The following is a 19,737-nucleotide window of genomic DNA, read 5'->3' as shown; positions in this document are numbered from 1 at the left end:
TCATTTGTCCTATGGCTAGAAATCTTTAAAATTGTAAAAGCAAACCTTTATGTCCAAAGCAGCTTTGAAGTTTGAAATTGAAAGCTGGCAGGCTATGTCGCCCTGCAGAAGGGAATATTTTAAATTCCTGGAGAGCATGTCAGAATTTCAAAGTATAATAATAATAATAGTTGAAAGCTGACTGATGTCTAGAGCCAAGCAAGCAGCGAGGCTTAACAGGATCATAGTCACCAAAAAATTCCAGACCCTCTCTGTGTCTTCTTCACAGAAATAGGCAATTTTGCAGTTGGAAGGCCAGCCTCCTAACCAACAAAAGAATTCCTTCTGGAACATCTCTGCTGGAGGGCCAGATAATCTCTGCTAGAACAATTTAGGTAAAGAGGCACTTACCATTTTCCTAGAACAGTCTGCACTACTTTAGTGTAGCTGGGTTAGTAAAAGAAAGGTATCCCTTCTCTTGAGTTGAAAACAGCACATGTATCTCACCAGTCCTGGTTCTGCCCTAATCCAGAGTTGGAGCTTCTACAACAACCATGTCTAGCCATGTCCACTCACCAGTTCTCTCTTCTGTAGCCTGTGTCCTCAGTTTCTCTGACCATTCTTGGTGTAAGATGGTTTCCAGATTCCTCACCAGCTGGGTGTTCTCCTAAATCTGTCAATGTCCTTCTAAAATATGACACCCAGAACCAAACACTGCGTATGAAATGTCAAATGCATCAAGAAGGGCTGGGGCAAGATTCAGATGCAGAAGAACTAGGCTAGCTGCTCTGTAATTAGAAAGGGATCCGGGCCCTGGCCAGGTCAGCATGGGGACCTGGCATGGGCTGAGATAGACCTCACAGAGGCACAAATCACCCTTCACCATAACCATGTGGTCGGAAGAGGACAGACAAGATTTAGCACCAATTTGATTGTGTTTAACCAAGGATTGGACACAAATGCTACCTTGTAATTTTAGTGCTCTGGCAGGAAGAGCCCCATTGGCCACTTGAGGATGCTGGCTGAGAAGTTAGAGGCTGTCATGTCAAACATAAGTGATATGGGGGCCCTGGGTTGTTTCCAGCCAGATGTTAGTGGAATAATCTGGAAGGCAGGGTGGGATTGAGACCAAGAGTAGTGCCCTGCTTCCTTGCCCATAACATTGGGAAACTCGGTGTTCTTAGGACAATAGAAAAGAGGCAGAGGTAGTGACCCAGATGTATTCATCAAAAGCCACCCCACTTGGAGAAAGGGGATAGTTGTCTCAGCTCCCTTGCACACCTGCTCTTTTCTTGTGTTATAGAGTCAGGGCTTTAGAGGACGCTCTGCAGAATACCGTATCTGGAAAGAGACAAGTTCAGGGAGATTTCCAAGGGTAGCAGACCAGAGGCAGCTTTGCCCTTCAGAAGGCTAAGGCTACTTGGAGAGCTGGCATCTGAAGGTGAGGATAAAAGCAAGCACATCGCTTCCTCATGTTGAGGCCAGAAAAAAAGAAACATAAGTAGAAGTGATGTAATCATTTTGCTCGAAAATCATTTCTGTGTGTCTGACCAGCAGAATAGGCTTCTTTCAGCAAGAAGCTCAGGGGAGGGTCAAGGTTGCAAGTTGTCTCAGGGAGGGGACTCTCTCACGGGAGGGGGCCTTTGTGCCTATGTGGCAGCAGTCACTAGCTCTTTGTCATTTGGTTTGTCTAGTCCTCAGCACATCACCACATACAATGACTATGATGAAAGACTTCCTGGCTGGGCATGATAGCTCATGCCTATAATCTCAACACTTTGGAAGGCCAAGGCAGGAGGATGGCTTAAGGCCAGGGGTTCAAGACCAGCCTGGGCAACAAAGTGAGATAATGTTGTCTCTAAAAAAAAAAAAAAAAAATCCTGATTTTGTGGGTGGTTGATGGCTGATCTGATCTTCTCCTTCCAATGTCACCATCTTCTCTGGAAGTGCTCTGAAATGCAGAGCAAACATGAGAAGCAAGTACAAAAACTGAGGGTGGGAAGTGGAGGTGAGGGGAGGTTGTTTTGTTTTCTTGGTCTGAAATATCTGGATTCTTGAGTCCTCTCATGGCTTGCCTGTCATCTGAAATGATGTGACATTATGGCAGTTGGAAACAAATACACACAAAGGACTTCCATGAATGAATATTTTCCTTTTAGAGAAAAAAAAACCAACCTATTAGTGATGCTAATTTTTTTTAAACTGGAGGAAGTCAACATTTAGCTTGAGTGTATCCCTACAACCTCTTCTGACAACTCAAAACAGAAGATCCAGACATTGCCTAGTAAAATCCACATCTCAGAAATTCCAGGGAACACATAATTCTCATGTTTTAGAGAAGAAGGAAGCAGGTTTGGAAATGGAATCAGTTGAAATGAATGTCAGCCTGCAGGGAATTGTACTGCTCAAGAGAAATTTTAATGTTCTGAACATGTGCAACTATCCAAAATCATGGAGTAGGAAATGTGTTGGTTCATTCATTCATGCATTCATTCACATAACCAATATTTTTGAGGGCCAACTCTGTGCCCACAGTGTCTCTTTGGCTTCCCAGGTTCGAGGCAGCTCTGTCAGGTGTTCTAACTCTGTAGGCGGGAGATATTGCATATTCATTAACCTCCTCCTGGGAGGCAGGGTGCCCCCAGGCGATCAGATGCTAGTGAGGCAGATGGAGCCTGGTTCTTAGATTTCATAAGCTCTCAGCAGCCTTCACATTTGGAAACACAGTTTACGGAGAGAGATTATCTCACCTACATGGCAGGGATTGAGAACAACTGAATCCAGGTTTCTTCAACTTTCCTACTCTCTCTCCCTTTTTTTTTTTTTTTTTTTTTTTTTTGAGACAGGTCACCCACACTGGAGTGCAGTGGTGCAATCATAGCTCACTGCCACCTCAACCTCTGCACCTGGCCAGCTTTCCTACTTTTCACATAAAAATGTCTTTGTATCTTTACTCATTGCCTTCTTCTCTCTTGTTTCAAGAAAGAAATGCCTAAGGCTGACTAGGCATGGTGGCTCATGCCTATAATCTCAGCACTTTGGGAGGCTGAGGCAGGAGCATCACTTGAGGCCGGGAGTTCAAGACCAGCCTCTGCAACATAGTGAGACCCCCGTCTTTACAAAAAAAATGAAAAAATTAGCTGGGCATCGTGGCACACGCCTGTAGTCCTGGCTACTTTTTGGAGGTTGAGGCAGGAGGATCCCTTGAGCCTAGGGGTTTGAGTCTGCAGTGAGCCATGAACGTGCCACTGCACCCCAGCATGAGTGACAGAGCAAGACCCTGTCCCAAAGAAAAAAAAGAAGTGCCCAAGGCTAACTTCTCCAACTGAACCTCAATCGCTTCTCACCCCAATATCCTTGAAGCCTTGCGCCATCGACTGTCCTCACCTCTCCAGCATCACCTCTTGTTTTTTCGTGCTCTGCACAAACAAACCTGCTTCCCTGCTTCTCTTGTACAAACTAACTCTCTATTCTGTTACTTCTCAAACTATCCTGAGTTTCTCTATTTCCAGCAACACCAGCCTTCTCAGATGGTACTTCTTTCCCCTTATTCACTCCATCATCTCCCTGCAAACTTTATAGGTTCACACAAAACTGTAACTCCAAAGGTGACCAATGACCTTCATGACAGAGAGTTATGTCCCAACATCTGCCATCTTCTTTTAGAAGTAGAACCCATTATTTTTGGCTGCATACCAGACTTCCCAGTTAAAGATTGCATTTTCAAGTTTTCCTTAAAGCTAAGTGTTGCCATGTATGTAACTTCTGGGATGTTCCCTGAAAAGAAAGGGGGCATGCTATTCACTTTTGCTTTTCACCTGCACCCTGGCTAGAATGTAGAAAGATGTCAGGGACAGTCATTTTTGACCTGAAATAGCAACCTCATGTGCTGAAGATAGTAGAGCAACAAGATAGAAAGAGTATGCGTCCCCATCAATGTGGCACCTCCACATTATCCCTGAACTATTTATGCTGGGCTGTTGTGTGAGGAAGATATACTGTACACTGTTATTTTGGTCTTTATTACAGCAGCCAAATCTGTATTGTTATAGAGTAACCCATATCTTCAACATAAGCTTCTGATTGCCCGTTGCAATGACCATTTCTCAGGCCCTCCTGTCCCTGCAGCACTGGACACTGTGGATTCCCTTCCTCCTCCTGCTGCTCCCCCGATACTGCATAATCCGATTCCCTTCAGTGGCTACCCCAGTGCCATCCCTCCTTTATCCATGGCCCTCTTTGGTAAGCTGATTCCAACTCACTATTTGTTCTTCTTCTTCTTTTTTTTTTTTTTGAGACAGCGTCTCACTTTGTCACCCAGGCTGGAGTGCAGTGGTGCAATCTTGGCTCACTGCAACCTCTACCTCCTGGGTTATAGCGATTCTCCTGCCTCAGCCTCCCGAGAAGCTAGGATTACAGGTGTGCATGCCACCACGCCCAGCTAATCTTTTGTATCTTTAGTAGAGACAGGGTTTTGCCATGTTGGCCAGGCTGGTCTCGAACTCCTGACCTCAGGTGATCCACCCGCCTCGGTCTCCCAAAGTGCTGGGATTACAGGCATGAACCACCGTGCCTGGCCTCAACTCATCATTTCAATTCTTTCTTCAGACCTCATTAGCACTACTCCTGGACCAGTGCAAAGACCAGAGCAGTATGGCCTGATGGCAAAGAGCACAGACTGCCCTGCTTGAATCCCAGCTCTGCCACCTACTTACTGTGGGATCTTGGGCAAGTTACTTAACCTCTCCTTGTCCCAGTTTTCTCATCTATAAAAGAAGGATAATAAGAGTACTAATCTCAAATGGCTGTTGTAAAGAGTAAATGAGTTAATGGATATACAGTTTTCAGAACAGAGCCTGGCACCTGGAAAGTTCTATGTAAAGTGTTAGCTCTTGCTGTTGTTGGTGTTCACACCTGAGGATGCAGGTCCCAGTCCCTGAATGTGGCTGGCCCAGACGTTACCTTGGAGGCACAGTCATGTCATGGTGCTTTGGTGGCTAGAAATCAGATTGGATTTCTCAGCCTGCCTGATTTCCAGATCTCTTCGCTGCTCTGGCCTCTGGCAATTACAAGATGCTTTTACTCCCCTCCGTTTCAATGACTTTTGGACGCCTCAGTGTTTGTAGTTGCTTCTCATGTCTGCTCTGTATTTCAGATCATTTCCAGAGAAAATGGTGATATTGGAAGGAGACAATTACCCATCTGTAGTCCTGACCCTTCACTCAAGCCCCAGTGCTGCCTCAAACAATCCATGGCCATGGCACCTCAAACCTCTCCTTTGCATCACTGTCAGAGCTATCCAGATGGGTTCTGCTTGGTTGGTGGAATCACAGGCCTTGGACTGTGGGGCTGACTCGAGATAATTTCCACATGCCACTGAGCATTTTTACTGGGAAGCATTTCTTTCCTTCTCAGGGATGATGGTGCTATCAGACTTGTACAGATTAGGAGGGAGACCTTTGGTTTCAGAATCAGGCTGACCTTAATTCAAGTCCAAGCTACCCACTAGTATTGGGCAAAGTATTGTACTCAGAGTCTCATAACACACAACTCACAAATATGTTAGCAAAAATTAGATACATGTAGATAATGCACACAGGAAACATGGCACATAGGAGGCGTTCAATAACCTTTTTCTCTTCTGTTAAAAAGTGATGTTTGTTCTGTTTACATTTACTTATATTTTGCATTTTTTTCCTGTAAAACTTACATGTGGGGCCAGAGGGTTCCAATTTGCTTGTTGCCCTTAACTGTAGGGGAAGCGAACCTTAGCAGGTTTGGTATCCAGTGCAGCAACCCAAAACTATTGAAATCAAATGAATGAATTCATATCAAACTGACTCCAGAAATGAGTTTTTAAATTTTAATTTAATTTAATTTTTGTAGAGATGACCTGGGGGCGGGGGTGGCTGGGTGTGGTCTTGCTATGTTGCCCAGGCTGGTTTCGAACTCCTGGCCTCAAGTGATCCTCCCACCTTAGCCTCCCAAAGTGCTGGGCAGAAATGAGTTGAAGTGGCCCTTTAATTTATTTTTATTTTATTCATTTATTTTTGAGACGGAGTATTGCTCTGTCGCCAGGCTGGAATGCAGTGGCACAATCTCAGCTCACTGCAACCTCTGCTTCCTGGGTTCAAGCAATTCTCCTGCCTCAGCCTCCCGAGTAGCTGGGATTACAGGCTCATGCCACCACACCCAGCTAATTTTGTATTTTTAGTAGAGACAGGGTTTCACCATGTTGGTCAGGCTGGTCTCGAACTCCTGACTTCAGGTGATCCACCCGCCTCGGCCTACCAAAGTGCTGGGATTACAGGCGTGAGCCACCGCGCCTGGCCAATAGTCAGTTTTTCATCTGATTATACAGAGCCAGCCCAGAAAGAGCTTTGCTTTTTTCGTTGTTTTTTTTAATAGGGATTGTTCCTGAAAGGTAGGTCACTGTCATCTAGCTCTGTTTCTTCATGCTTCTGAAGTCTCATGACCGATGCTGCAGTGGGGAAAGAAAGCAGTTGCCTCTGAAAACAACCACGCATGGATCCAAAAGAAGTCAAACAGGTTCTTGTCTCTTTCACCAAATAAGCGCATGACTTCCTTAATAAAAATAAACTAGCTCCCTCTACACTGGCAGTGGAGATAGCCTCCAAATATTGTACAAGGTGTACTTATACCAAAAAAAAATTATTGTTGATGTGAAATTCAATTTTAACTGGACATCCTGCATTTTATCTGGCAACCATAACTAGGAAGCAAGGAAAAGTGGTGGTGGTGATAGGTTCTGTGTGAGAAGAAGGGAGAGGAAAACGTGGACAACGTGGGCAGGGCCAGTGCCCACTTGTGAAATAAACAGGATTTTTGTGGACAGACGATTTTAGTAAGTGAAGCAGTGCACTCTTGCTGGGTTTGAGTCCAAGTCTCTGAGCCATCAAGGGCTGGTGGGTTTTGAGTTCTTTTCTTTTCTGCTTTTGAGATCGTGCCTGACAGAGGTCCCTTTCACCCCACTGTCCTCAGAGAATGCGACTCTTCATGCCAGCCCAGATCTATTTGTTCTCTGAAGAACAAACATTCTGAGAAATGGAACATTGAGAGGAAAAAGAAGAGATATGCAGTGAAATGCCTAAAGTATAACCTAATCTGGGCCAAATGTAGCCCACAGGATCCTAAAATGAGACACGTGGGCACCTCCAGCCTCTAATTACACAGTGAGGATGACGCAGATTGGCTACAGCTTGGGTTGCTAGAGAGTACACAAAACCAGACATTTCTTTTCTTATGGGAAGTGGGGAAGCAGTCACTTTGGAGATGATGGGGTGGAGAGAAGCCATGCATTTAATTCTTATCAGCATGAACATGTTTATTTCTACCTAATATAGTTTATGAGATTTAAAGCATCCAAAATGTCCTGTATTTTATGAAATGAAATAAAGATGAAAGAGCTTAACATTGCTAGTTATTAGGGATAATGTAAATTTAAAACACAACAAGATACCACTATCTGCCTTCTAGAGTGGCTAAAATTAAAGTACAAAACAAACAAACAAACAAACAAAAAACCAGACAGCACCAAGTGCTGACGAGGATTTGGATCAATAATGCAAAATGATAGCTACTTTGGGGAAGGGGTTTGGCAATTTCTTACAAAGTTAAACATACAGTTAGCATAGGACCCAGAAATCCCACCCCTGTTAGATGAATAACGCAGAAGTAGTACATCAACTAAATCCCACCCCCGTTGGATGAATAACCCAGAAGTACATCAACTAAATCCCACCCCCGTTGAATGAATAACCCAGAAGTACATCAACTCAACTAGTAAATTGAAAAACAAATTGTGGTACCTCTAAACAATGGAATGCTACTCAAATGAAAAGGAACAAAGCTACTGATACATGCAACAACTTGAGTGAGTCTCAAAAGTATCATGTGAATGAAAGAAGCCAGACATAAAAGGCGATATTTCATTTACACAATATTTTGAAAAAGGCAAAAAATTATAGGGGCAGAAAGCAGATTAGTGGTTGTCTGTGGCTTGGTGTGGGCGAGAATTTTCTACAAAGGGGTATGAGGGAATTTTGTGGGGTGATGAAACTTTGACATCTTGATTGTGGTGGGGGTTATAGAACGGTATCCTCCAAAACTCATTGAATGTATGCTGTAAAAAGATAAATTATATTCTGTGTAAATTATACTTCAATAAACCTGACTTTTTTTTTTTTTTTTTTGAGATAGAGTCTTGCCCTGTTGCCCAGGCTGGAGTGCAGTGGCGTGATCTCGGCTCACTGCAACCACTGCCTCCCAGGTTCAAGCGATTCTCATACCTCAGCCTCCCGAGTAGCTGGGACTACAGGCACGCACCACCATGCCCTGCTAATTTTTGTATTTTTAGTACAGATGGGGTTTTGCCACTTCGGCCAGCCTGGTCTCGAACTCCTGACTTCAAGGGATCTGCCCGCCTTGGCCTCACAAAGTGTTGGGATTACAGGCATGAGCCACTGTGCCCAGCCAGTAAACCCAACTTAAAACAAAACAAAACAAAACAGAACACTAAGGTGTTATTTATTTGAGACAGGGTCTTGCTCTGTTGCCCAGGCTGGAGCGCAGTGCAATCATAGCTCACTGAAGCCTTGATCTTCCTGGCCCCAGCAATCCTCCCACCTTCCAAGTAGCTGGGACTGCAGGCTTGTGCCACCACGCCCAGCAAATATGTTTTTGTTTTTAGGGGAGACGGGGTCTCACTATTTTGCCCAGATTGGTCTTGAACTCCTGAACTCAAGCAATTCTCCTGCCTCGGCCTCCCAAAGTGCTGTGATTTCAGGTGTGAGCCAACATGCCGGGCCCTAAGAAGTTTTTTTTTTATATATATAATATTGCTATCACCTATATTAATGTCAGCTAATATTTATTGAGTATTTAATATGTACTAGTCACTGGGCAGCATATAACACACACACATGTGTATGTGTTTACACATAAGGTGATTTAAAATATATTAGATGATTATTATGTATATTAGATTATTTTATATACACATGGATAGGTATTAGAGTGATTAGGAGATGAAACTAAGGCTCAGAAAGGTGGAGTAACTTGCTCTGGGTCACAGAGGCAGTAAGTGACAGTGTTGGGATTTGAGCCCAGTCTCTCTGATTTCAGAGCCATCATAGCTTGCTGCCTTAGTTCAAAGTGTAAGCATAGACAACTCACATATAGCTAGTCAGGGTTTCTCAGCCTTGGCACTATTGACATTTTGGGCTGGATAAGTTTTGGTATGGGGGGTATTCTGTGCATTGTAGGATGTTTAGCAGCATCCCTGGCCTCCACCCACTAGACGCCAGTAATGCCCCTTCAGTTGTAACAACCAAAAATACCTCCAGACATTGCCAAATATACGATGGGGCAAAGCAGTCTCAATTAAAAACACTGAGATTTTAGTGTGCAAGACTTCCCAAGAGAAGACTCGCATGGAACCACTGAGAATATGGAAGATCCAGATAGTAAATATGGTATATTTGGGTAGCTGGGTTGATGACTTAATTGTAGCACTGGGGTCCTGGGTAAATCCCTAGAAGTTAATTAACTCTGCATAAAGCTTATGTGAATAAATGTTTATGCACATGGACATAGAAACACAAAGATGAAACTATAATGTTTCATGAAAAATACCCATGCCAAAATGCATGTTTTTTCCTCTTTTGCAGTCACCCTGGGAGGCTTTATGCTTCTGCCAGAGGTACCTCATTCCCCAGGATGGTGCCAGGCCTGCCTTTGGGACCAACCTCTGCTTTGAATTCTCTACCTGTGGCAAGTCTTCATCCTTTTGGAAACGACTAGAAGTTACCAAGGATGATGAGCAAGGTGGACAATCAAATTAGGTGATCATGTTATGTTTTTTTCCCCCAAAGAAGACATGACTGTGAAGAAGTAAGATTGATCTTTCTGTGCAGTTTATTCAATGATTATTGTACATTGGTGACTTCCTTAAACAAATCATACAATAATAATACTAGCTACCAGTCCCTGAGCGCTTACAATGTGCCCTGTAGTCTGCAATATTCATCTCATGGAATCATAAGAATTATCTGACCTATCACCATATACAAAAATTAACCCAAAATCATGAACTTCCTAAATGTAAGAGCTAAAATCATAAAACTCTTGGAAGAAAAATCAGTGTAGATCTTTTTGACCTTGAATTAGGCAATAATTTCTTAGATATGACACTCAGAGCATAAGCAATTAAAAACATATAAATTGGGGCCAGGAGCAGTGTAATCCCAACACTTTGGGAGGCCAAGGCGGGCGGATCACCTGAGGTCAGGAGTTCAAGACCAGCCTGGCCAACATGGCGAAACCTCATCTCTACTAAAAATACAAAAAAATAGCCATGTGTGGTGGGGGGCGCCTGTAATCCCAGCTACTTGGGAGGGTGAGGCAGAGAGAATTGCTTGAATCCGGGAGGTGGAGGTTGCAGTGAGCCAGATAGTGCCACTGCACTCCAGCCTGGGTGACAGAGCAAGACTCTGTCTCAAAAATAAAATAAATTAAATTAAATTAAATAAAAAAGAAACTACATAAGTTGCTGAAGGTCATATAGTAAATAAGAGGGGTAGCATTTGAAATCAACCTCTAGGCCACTGGGTCTCAACCAGCAACAAGCAGCATCAGCAACATCTGGAAATTTGACAGAAATGCACATTATCAGATCCTATCCAAGACCTACTGAATCAGATATTCTGGGGTTCTCGAATTGGGGCGGGGCCTAGTAATTTGTGTTTCAATATGTGCAGATAACTGAAGCAGCCAAAGTTTGAGAAGCACTGTGCTGTGCTAGGTGATACTGCCACTCAGAGCCTAAACTAAGGCAGGTATGTTAAAGATGAAAGCAGAAGACAGATTGGAGAATTATTTAGAAAGTTAAGAGCTCTGGGGCCAGGTGTGGTGACTCACACCTGTAATCCCAAAAGTTTGGGAGGCCGAGGCAAGTGGATCACCTGAGGTCAGGAGTTCGAGACTAGCCTGGCCAACATGGTGAAACCCCATCTCTACTAAAAATACAAAAATTAGCCGGGCGTAGTGGCAGGTGCCTGTAATCCCAGCTACTCTGTAGGTTGAGGCAAGAGAATTGCTTGAACCCAGGAGACAGAGGTCGCAGTGAGCTGAGGTCACGCCATTAAACTTCAGCCTGGGCAACAAGAGCGAAACTCTGTCTCAAAAAAAAAAAGAAAAAGAAAAAGAAAAATAAAGAGGTCTGCCTGAGCTGGGCGTGCCATAATCTCAGCACTTTGGGAAGCCAAGGCAGGTGGATCACTTGAGGTCAGGAGTTTAAGACCAGCCTGGCCAACATGGTGAAACCCCATCTCTACTAAAACTACAAAAATTAGCCAGGCTTGGTGGTGGGTGCCTGTAATCCCAGCTACTCAGGAAGCTGAGACAGAAGAATTGCTTGAACCCGGGAGATGGAGGTTGCAGTGAGCCAAGATTGTGTTACTGTACTCCAGCCTGGGCAACAGAGCGAAACTTCTTCTCAAAAAAAGAAAGTTAAGGGTTCGTTTAAAAGGCAGCTGGGATTACAGGCATGTGCCACCATGCCTGGCTCATTTTCGTATTTTTAGTAGAGATGAGATTTCACCATGTTGGCCAGGCTAACTCCTGACCTCAAGTGATCCGCCTACCTTGGCCTCCCAAAGTGCTGGGATTACAGATGTGAGCCACTGTGCCCAGCCAAGTATGCAGTTTCTCTTGGCCTGTTTCCTCTTCTGTATAATGCTGATACAAGCCTTACCTTTGAGAGTTGTATTACATGAGATTATACAGGCAAAGCTTTTAGCATGTTAAGCCTGGACAAGTAGGGGCTTAATAAAGGGTAGTTTTTTAGGCCCACATCATCTCTCTCCTGGACTCACTGCTGGTCTTCTCCATCCCTCATCAACCCATCCAAGCAATTCGTTTCTATCTCTGACCCCAACTATCTAACTTTCAGCTCTCTTACTCCATTTTGCTCACTGTGCCTGGTTTTCAGTTGTATTGAGGGTTTGGCCCTTTTATTATCTCCCGTTAGCCCCATCCTCTCCCGCACTCTGAATGGGATTTCTCTCCTCTCTGGCTAGACCACAGGTCTGTCCCTTTTGCCAGTGCCATTGATTTCCTTGACCCATATTCTTTGCAATGCTGACCTTAGGAAACCTTGAGCTTATTGCGGTTATTTGTTGGCCTTCCCACATTCCACCTGAGCTGCTGGATGCTGCTGGAGAAAGTGACGTAACAAGCTGCTCCTTATGGGTCTAATTTCAGAGTCCTCAAGCTGCTCTTAATCTCTTTATTTTCCCCTTTGAATGCAGCCATTTCAAACCTTCTCCAAACTATTCCGACTTCCTACCACAGCACCTTCCTGCTTCCTCTCAGCAGGTGATCTCGTGGTTTACAGAGGAAATAAAAGCATCTATTGACTTCCTGCCACCACTTCCACGGATTGACCTCCATCTACCCTTGTCCTCTCTTCTGCCCCTTTGCCTAATGCTTCTATTGTGCTTGGGGCCCCTTTTTTCAGGCCTATGACCACCTCATACACCTTTTTTTTTTTTTTTTTTGTGAGACAAGGTCTCACCTAGCCACCTAGGCTGCAGTGCAGTGGCGTGATCATAGCTTACTGCAGCCTTGACCTCTTGGGCTCAAGCCATCCTCCCACCTCAGCCTCTCAAGCAGCTGGAACTACAGGCTCACATCACCATGCCCCACTAATTTTTTATTGTTTTGTGGAAATGGGGTCCCACTATGTTGCCAGGCTGGTCTCGAACTCCTGAGCTCAAGTGATCCTCCCTCCTCAGCCTTCCAAAGTGCTGGGATTACAAGTATGAGCCACCACACCCAGCCAGGCCTAGTAGGGGGTATGCTAATCTTTTCTGTATCGTTCCAATTTTAGTATATGTGCTGCTGAAGTGCGCACTCTACTGCCTTTTAAAAATATTATTATTATTATTATACTTTAAATTCTAGGGTGCAAGTGCACAATGTGCAGGTTTGTTACATAGGCATACATGTGCCATGGTGGTTTGCTGCACCCATCAACTCGTCATTTACATTAGGTATTTCTCCTAATGCTATCTCTCCCTCAGCCCCCCATACCCTGACAGGCCCCGGTGTGTGATGTTCCCCACTCTGTGTCCATGTGTTCTCATTGTTCAACTCCCACCTATGAGTGAGAACATGCAGTGTTTGGTTTTCTGTCCTTGTGATAGTTTGCTTAGAATGATGGTTTTCAGCTTCATCCATATCCCTGCAAAGGACATGAACTCATCCTTTTTTATGGGTGCATAGTATTCCATGGTGTATATGTGCCACATTTTCTTAACCAGTCTATCATTGATGGACATTTGCGTTGGTTCCAAGTCTTTGCTATTGTGAATAGTGCAGCAATAAACATATGTGGGCATGTGTCTTTATTGTAGAATGATTTATAATCCTTTGGGTATATGCCCAGTAATAGGATTGCTGGGTCAAATGGTATTTCTAGTTCTAGATCCTTGAGGAATCGCCACACTGTCTTCCACAATGGTTGAACTAATTTACACTCCCACCAACAGTGTAAAAGCATTTCTATTTCTCCACATCCTCTCCAGCATCTGTTGCTTCCTGACTTTTTAATGATCGCCATTCTAACTGGCATGAGATGGTATCTCATTGTGGTTTTGATTTGCATTTCTCTGATGACCAGTGATGATGCGCATTTTTGCGTGTGTCTGTTGGTTGCATGAATGTCTTCTTTTGAGAAGTGTCTGTTCATATCCTTTGCCCACTTTTTGATGGGGTTATTTTTTTCTTGTAAATCTGTTTAAGTTATTTGAAGATTCTGGATATTAGCCCTTTGTCAGATAGGTAGATTGCAAAAATTTTCTCCTATTCTGTTAGTTGCCTGTTCACTCTGATGATAATTTCTTTTGCTGTGCAGAAGCTCTTTAGTTTAATTAGATCCCATTTGTCTATTTTGGCTTTTGTTGCCATTGCTTTTGGTGTTTTAGACATGAAGTCTTTGCCCAGGCCTATGTCCTGAATGGTATTGACTAGGTTTTCTTCTAGGGTTTTTATGGTGTTAGGTTTTTTTTTTTTTTTTTTTTTTTTTGAGACGGAGTCTCGCTCTCTCACCCAGGCTGGAGTGCAGTGGCGCGATCTCGGCTCACTGCAAGCTCCGCCTCCCGGGTTCACGCCATTCTCCTGCCTCAGCCTCTCTGAGTAGCTGGGACTACAGGCGCCCGCCACCACGCCCGGCTAATTTTTTGTATTTTTAGTAGAGACGGGGTTTCACCGTGGTCTCGATCTCCTGACCTCGTGATCCACCCGCCTCGGCCTCCCAAAGTGCTGGGATTACAAGTGTGAGCCACCGCGCCCGGCCGGTGTTAGGTCTTACATTTAAGTCTTTAATCCATCTTGAGTTAATTTTTGTATATGGTGTAAGGAAGGGGTCCAGTTTCTTTCTTTAATCTCTTTTTTCTACACGTACCTATCCAATAACTTTTATTTATTTTTATTTTCATTATTTTCTTTAGAGATAGGCTCTCACTCTGTCTCCTGGGCTGGACTGCAGTGGCACAATCTTGGCTCACTGCATCCTCCACCTCCTGGGCTCAAGTGATCCTCCCACCCCAGCCTCTCGAGTAGCTGAGACTACAGGCATGCATCACTATTCCTGGCTACCTTTTTTTTTAACTTTTTGTAGTGACAGGGTTCTTGCTAAGTTGCCCAGGCAGGTCTCAAACTCCTGGCCTCAAGTGATCTTCCCTCCTTGGCCTCCCAAACTGCTGGGAGGCATAAGCCACCACACCCGGCCCCCAATAACTTTTAAATGCATTTAAATCTCTTTCAAATAATAATAATAATAATAATAAACCGCTATCTGGGTTTGACTCCATTCCTTCCTGCAGCCACTCTATCACTGTCCTTCCCTTTATATCTAAGCCTCTTGAAAGAATTGTCTGTGCTTGCCACCTCTGCTTCTTCCATTCTGATTCACTCTTCAGACCTTCATCATCTGGCTTTGCCTCCACCCTCTGCTAAGCCAGCTCTCTCTAAAATAACAAACGCTGCTCCTTGTTGCCAAATGTCCTGGATGCTTGACCACTCTATGACTTTTAACGCTACCGACACATCCTCTGTAGGAGGCTGTTTTGAAAGCGGCTCACAGTGATCCCCACCTCCTGGTATTCACTCCCTTTTTTAATCCCTTCCTTTTGTGTGGGCTAAGCCTAGTATCTTGCTTCTAATGATTAGAATAAGACAAAAGTGAGATGGAATGACATAGCACTTACAAGATGAGGTTATAGAAGACTTGCTCACACTCTTTCTTGGATTCTTCTTTCAGGTTTGCTCTGGTGAATGAAGCAAACTCCCATGTTGTGAGGTGCCCTATAGAGAAATTCCCATGAGAAAGATCTGAGGCCCTCAGTCCAACAGTCCTTAGAAAACTGAATCCTGTCAACAACTGAAACAGTTTGCCAACAGTTTGGAAGAGGATCACTATCTAGAGAAGCCTGCAGATGAGACCACAGCCTTGAGTGACACTTTGATTACAGCCTTGTAAGAGACCCTAAAACAGAGGACCCAGTTAGACAGCGCAAGACCCTGTACCCACAGGAATAGCATGTGGTGTAACAAGAAACATATTTGGTCTTGGTCTCTGGTTCTTGGCCCAGAGCTCCTAAAGCCCTTGGTATTTTATGAGTTTCTTTTGTTATTCATAATGAACCCTTTTTGGTCACATCTGAGTTTACATTAATGAGGTAACTTGCCCCTAATAGCCTCAGGATGGGGCTGGTCACCAGAAAGACCAAGTGATTACAAGGTTAAAACTTTCAGGCCTACCAACAGACTTCCTGGAAGGGGCTAGAGATTAAGCTTTTTGAAAAAATAATAGTAGGACAACAGGAGTGTGGTGGACCCCAACTCCACAGAGACAGAGCTCCTGTTCTTGGGATCCTTCCAGACTACACCCCATGTATCCCTTCATCTGGCTGTTCATCTGTTCTGATAAAACAAACAAACAAACAAAAAACAAAAAAAACTTCATGTAGTGAGCCAAGATTGTGCTACTGCACTCCAACCTGGGCCGCACAGTGAGACTCCATCTCAAAAAAAAAAAAAATAATAAAAAAACTTCGGCCAAATTAAATTTAAAGGAGTTTAATTGAGCAATGAACAATTCACCAATCAAGCAGCCCCCAGAATCACAGCAGAGTCACAGAGACTCCAGTGCAGCCACATGGTGGAAGAAGATTTATAGACAAAACAAACAAATAAAAAAACAAAAACAAAGGAAATGACATACAGAAATCGGCAGTGAGGTACAGAAACAGCTGGATCGATTACAGGTTGGCGTTTGCCTTATTGGAACACAGTTTGAACACTTAGCAGTCTTTGAATGAAGTATGGCCGCTGGGATTGGCCAAGACTCAGTTATTGTAACAGGCACATACTCCTAAGTTAGGTTTTCTTCTTTCTTTTTTTTTTTTTTTTGAGATGGAGTCTCGCCACGATGCCCAGACTGGAGTGCAATGGAGCAATCTCGGCTCACTGCAACCTCTGCCTCCCCAGTTCAAGCAATTCTCCTGCCTCAACCTCCCGAGTAGCTGGGACTACGGGCGCACGCCACCATGCTCAGCTAATTTTTGTATTTTTAGTAGAGATGGGGTTTCACCATATTGGCCAGGCTGTTCTCAAACTCCTGACCTCAAGTAATCCGCCCACCTCAGCCTCCCAAAGTTCTGGGATTACAGGCGTGAGCCACCATGGCCGGCCACTCCTAAGTTAGGTTTTCAATTTTGTCTGACTATGAAGCTAGGTTACAGTTCAACCACAAGGACTCAAATATAGAAGTATGGAATCTTTCTCAGGCCATATTTAGTTGTCTTTAACAGTACCCTTTATGATAAACCATAATCGTAAATAAAGTGTTTTTCTGAGTTCTGTGCCCCATTTTAGAAAATTATTGCACATGAGGAGAGGGTCTTGGGAAACCCCAACTTATAGTGGGTGGATCAGAAGTACAAGAGGCCTGGATTTGAGATTGGCATTTTAGGTGGGAGCAGTCTTGTGGGATTGAGCCCTTAACTTGTGGGATCTGACCCAAACTCCAGGTAGATAGTGTCAGAATTGAATTATAGGACACCCAACTGGTGTCAGAGAATTTTCAGTGTGGAAAAACCCCTGTACACCTGGTGTTAGCAGTGTTCTGTGTGACAGTGTAGACAGACAGAGTGTGTTTTATCAGACAGTGAGATAATAAATGTGTTTTGCTTTCAGCCACTAAATTTTGGGGTAATTATTTTAAATTTATTTATTTTTGAGACAGAGTCTTGCTCTGTCACTCAGGCTGGAGTACAGTGGCACGATCTTGGCTCACTGCAACCTCCACCTCCCAGGTTCAGGCGATTCTCTTGCCTCAATCTCCTGAGTAGCTGGGATTACAGGTGCCCGCCACCATGCCTGGCTAATTTTTAGTAGAGTTGGGGTTTCATCATGTTGGTCAGGCTGGTCTCGAACTCCTGACTTCAAGTGATCCTCTCACCTCAGCCTCCCAAAGTGCTGGGATTACAGGCGTGAGCCACCACGCCTGGACTTAAAATGTATTTTTAACTGACACCTAATAATTATATATAGTTATGAGGCTGGAATAAGTTTTATACAGGAATAGATAATAAATATACCTCCCTTCTTAAAACTACTCTCCCATGAATTTCCACAACTGCTTTTCATCCTAACTCCGTCACTTGCTCTCTTTCCTTTGTGGGCTCTTCTACTATTGCTGTTTTTCAGCTCCTGCTGTTTCTCCAAGGTCTTCTCTTCATCTCTGTATACATTTTCTTGCTGGTCTCATCCATTCAAATGCCATCTATAAGCCAGTGATCCCTCAAGTTTATATCTGTGGCTCTTTGGAGGACCAGACCCATATATTCAACTGCCTAAAGAGAATTCCCACCTGGACATTGGTCTCACAAGACACGGGCTCAGCACATCAAAAAAGGAACTTGTCACTGCCCATCGGACCCTGTATCCTTCTGTGTTTCTTGCCTCAGTAAGCCACAATCACCCGGTTGCTCAAACCAGAAACCTGAGAGTTGTCTTTGTTTTTTCAGCAAATATTGATGGAGCACCTACAATGTGCCAAACTGCTTTAGGCTCATGGATAGTAACATTCCTGTGGGAGAGAGACAATGGGGATAATCGACTATAATAGTATGTTAGAGTGCTGCGCACACACACACACACACACACCCATACACACGTCTCACAATAAGTGCTGTGGGGAAAAACTGAGCAGGCAGAAGAATGTATGTCACGGTACGTGAGTTGTAATATTAGGTGGTGAGAATAGACCTCTCCAAGAAGGAGACACTTGAAGAGAGGTCTATGCTATGTGAATATTTGGGAGAAGAGCATTTCAAGAGGGGACAGTGAGTGCAAATGCCTTGACCAGTGCCTTAACTGGGGGTTTGGGGAACAGCAAGGTGGCCAGTGTGGCTGGAACAGAGCGAGACAGAGGGAGATCTTTAGTGATGAGGTTAGTGAGGCACCCAAGCCCAGGTCATGGACAGCATTCCTGGCCATTGTAAGGAGCCTGGGCTTTACTCTGAGTACAATAGGAAACTGTGGGAGGGTTTGCAGTGGAGAAATCACATGATCACTCTGGTTACTATCTTTAGAGTAGGTTGTAGAGAAACTATTCCTCTTATTTTTATCTCTTAACCCCCAAATCCTACTTTTCTCACTAAACCCCATTTATTTTACCTCTTAAATATATCTTGAATCCATCTAGTCCTCTTAATTTCTATTGTAACTACCTAAGTCAAGCCAACAGCAGCCTTCATTGAATGATTCATTCATTCAGTCATTCAACGAATACTTACTGAGCAGCTATTATGTTCTAAGCACTATTCCTATTCTCTATGCTTGGAACATGGCAATGAAAAAAAAGTAAAAAAGAAAAGAAACAATAAGAGACCAGCCTGTGTGGAGCCTACATTTCTCCCTCGGATTTATTGCTTTTTAAAGAACTTCACTTCTCTTAAGTTGTCTTAGGAACTTATTTGGTTACTTGCTTATTGTATCCTCTCCTCACCAAAGTGTAAACCTTGTGAGATCAGGCACATTATCAATTTTGTTCACCAGCCATATTCTCAGTGCGTAGAATAGCACCTGTTACATAATATGTACTCAATAAACACTAATTGAATGAACAAAATACTGCAACAGACTCCTAATTGGTCTGTTTCCAGTGACTTTTAAACTTTCTTTGACTTTGACCCACAGTAAGAAAAATATTTTGTGCTGTAACCTAGTAACACTTACACACACGCATACATGCTTATAGATGCATATGTAAAATTAAACGTATTGTTATGTGTGATGCCATCTGATTGTATGTGAAACCATCTGATAATATTTATTGTATCCTATTGTGTTTTACTGAAAAAAACTCTTCCAGTTACTTTAAGAATATTAAAAAAAATTTTTTTTGAGATGGGGTCTCACTGTGTTGCCCAGGCTGCTCTTGAACTCCTGGGCTCGAGTAATCTTCCCACCTCAGCTTTCCCAGTAGCTGGGATTGCAGGTGTGCACAACTGCACTCCACACAACTTTAAATTTGATATCAGAATCCACTCATGCGACTTAACTAGAAGTTTGGCAAATACTGTCCTTATCTATTCTCCACAACCAGAGTGTTCCTTCTAACCTAGAAGTATTCTTATGTGACTTCCCTACATAAAAGCTTTCCGTGGC

The 19,737-nt window shown here is 43.6% G+C and overlaps 1 pseudogene; it reads right to left on the bottom strand.

Moving 5' to 3' along the window:
• Positions 1-12,814: 12,814 nt before the first annotated feature.
• Positions 12,815-12,913, bottom strand: LOC115832191 (annotated as a pseudogene).
• Between the last annotated feature and the right edge of the window lie 6,824 nt (positions 12,914-19,737).

Source organism: Nomascus leucogenys, chromosome 21, assembly GCF_006542625.1.
Source record: "Nomascus leucogenys isolate Asia chromosome 21, Asia_NLE_v1, whole genome shotgun sequence".
In the NCBI taxonomy this organism is placed as follows: Eukaryota; Metazoa; Chordata; class Mammalia; order Primates; family Hylobatidae; genus Nomascus; species Nomascus leucogenys.
The sequence above is the reverse complement of the archived record's forward strand: the minus strand, read 5'-3'. Positions and strand labels throughout refer to the sequence as shown.